We start from the raw sequence: 2,985 nt of genomic DNA on the forward strand, positions 1-2,985 counted from the left end.
TATATAATGTTTTTTGTTTTTGTTTTTATAAAACGGTACATTATGGATATAAGCCGTCTTTTTTTTAAGTGGAAAATGGTAATTTTACATATGTTTAATGTAGTTTTTCCATTTTTTATGCTGTATGTTTACATATTATTTATAATTTTCCAAAATTAGAAATATTAATTTTATGCCACGTGTCATCTTTCGAGAGAATTTTTTTCGCTGATGTGGACGATCTATAGAGCCTCAAAAGGTTCCTTTTATTAATATAGATATGACACGTGGCATAAAATATAGTTTTACATTTTAATATTACTAATTTTCGAAAATTATAAATAATAGTTATAAATTTTATAATTATAGTGAATATTATATTAAAATAGAAGTAATAATGAATAAAAATTAAAATTAAATTAAATTGGTAAATTATTAAAAAATATTTAAATAAATAAATAAAATATCATTCATTGTTTAAAAATATTAAAATATCATTCACTGTTTAAAAGGATTAAAATTCGTAAATTATGTAATATTTTTAAACAAAAAATAAAATTGGTAAGATATGTAAAATTTGTATATCTATAACTATATATTATCTATTTATTTATTTTGAAAATCACAACAATACATTATATAAAAATGATTACAGACAAAACTTAATATGAAAACTATATATTATAAAATGAAAGGCCACCCGCACGGATGTGCGGATCAAATGGTTTTTATGTTAAATTTCAGTAATGTACCATTGAATTCTAAAAACGTGGTCTACTACATTCTCACATTCTACTTTTCGTGCAAATTGATTCAAAATTTCCCACTACAGATAACATAGTCAAGATCATATCTGCAAAAATTCCTGATGAAAATGAAAAGCCATAGCTTTATAATATTATTAAAGACATGATGATTCATGGACTATATGGAGCTGCTATCATGAACTTATCTTATATGGAAAATGGAAAACATTCAGTGTTATTTTCAGAATATTATGCAGAGGAAACTACAGTTAATAAAAAAAAAAGTTCATGTTTATAGAAGACGAGAACAATAACGGTATGAAATGCATAACATATGAGTTAACAAGAAGCTATCTTTTTTTTCTTTTTTTTTGCTTAACATCATCAACTTTTCATTTACCAATCGGAGGATTACATGATTTTCAACCACATTTACCTACAAAGTGATTAATTAGGTGTTATTGGTTTATATATTTTGATTGATTTAGAAATGCATATAGTATTTATAAATCCAAGTAAAATATGCAAATCCGGAGGTTTTCCCTCGGATTTGAGTCTTTGTATTTTTAACTAAAAAATTCAAACAAATCTATTCAAATCCATTATAAAATCAAATATATTAGTAAATCCGTACGATTGAATAACACTTGATTTGATACAGAATTTATGAATCATTAAACCAATAACACATGATTTTAATACAGATTTGAAAATCATAAAACCAATAACACTAAATTTAGTTCGGATTTTCAAATCCATTAAAATACAACAAACAATAACCCCTACTAAGTATCATAAGTATCATAAGAAGATCAATAAGAAGATCACTAGATTGGATCATAGACTACCAAATCCTATACTTTGATGTTATTAAACCCAGTGAGAACAAGCTCTGTCACAGACAAGGAGCCGTCTCTTCACCCCTAACATTCTACCACAACCGTGAGAAACATAAGCCCGGAGATTAGCTATTCCTAATCAAGATTAACCTAATAAAAACAAGTGCCAGTCACCAAGAGATAGGAGTTCAGTACTCGGACCAGCACATCAACACCGAAGGGATGCATTCTTGACCGGAATAGTTTCACCAGCGACCATGCCTCACTACTTCGCCAGCAAACGGAAACAATCCCTACTGGAAGAAAAGAAAAATCGGGCCTTAGCGGAAGCATCGAAACCGGAACAGTCTTCAAGCTTACAATGGTGTGGGCTCCGCTGTGGACAAGGTGGAGGCAGAGCCGGACTTGTGGGGAGTGAAGTGAAACATTTGAATGGGGCCTCCATCCCAAGGGGCCCCCATTTTCAAAAAATATTTGTGTAACTGAGTTACTTTTTGTAAACTAAACTAACATTACAGAATAAAATATTTCTGTTATCAGTCATCAGAAATAATTTTCTTTGTAAACTCACTTACATGAATACGTTTTAAGAAACTAAACCTATTGTTACTTAGATTTTTTTTCTTTGTCGACATAATTTTCTTTGTAAATTATTTTTCTTAAGGAAAACCATTACTATGGTTATAATATAAAATATTTTTTAGTAAAATTTATGAAAAAATATAAAGGGAATATAAATAAACTTTTTTCTGCTAAAACTTTGAATATAAATAAACTTGTAGTAAAAAAAATTAGATTAGGGCCCCCAATTCTTCAAGACCGGCTCTGACCACACCATCTCAATTCCTCATGTCAAAAGGCTCCCTCACGGTGCTGAGACCAACTCCGACGTACCATTTTTCTTGACCCATTTGCTTGCGGTTGCAATGAACCAAACCCGGCCCGAGGAAGAGACAATTCTGCGTACAAACAAACCGGATTTGGTTTTCTACGATTCCGCTGATTGGATACCTGAAATCGCTAAACCGGTCAGTGCTAAAATTGTTTGCTACAATACCTTCAGCGCTGCGTCAATAGCCCTAACTCTTGTCCCTGCTGCGGAGCGAGAGATCATTGATGGGAAGGAAATGTCAGCGGAGGAGTTAGCTAAACCGCCACTAGGTTACCCGTCTTCAAAAGTCGTCTTGCTTGTGCACGAAGCAAAAGCTTCGTATGGAGGAGACACGAGGGCATTGGTTCTTTCTTCGATGGGAAAGTTACTGCGATGAGAAACTGCGATGCGATCGCTATAAAAACTTGCCGTGAGAGGGAAGGCAAATTTCTCAGGGTTAACTAATCTAGACTTAGGGTATAGAGTTGAGGAGTAGTAGGGTTTTTGAAATGTGAAATTTAGGATTCTAATAAATATATAAATAAATACT

The sequence above is a fragment of the Brassica oleracea genome, chromosome C4 (assembly GCF_000695525.1).
Source record: "Brassica oleracea var. oleracea cultivar TO1000 chromosome C4, BOL, whole genome shotgun sequence".
NCBI lineage: Eukaryota > Viridiplantae > Streptophyta > Magnoliopsida > Brassicales > Brassicaceae > Brassica > Brassica oleracea.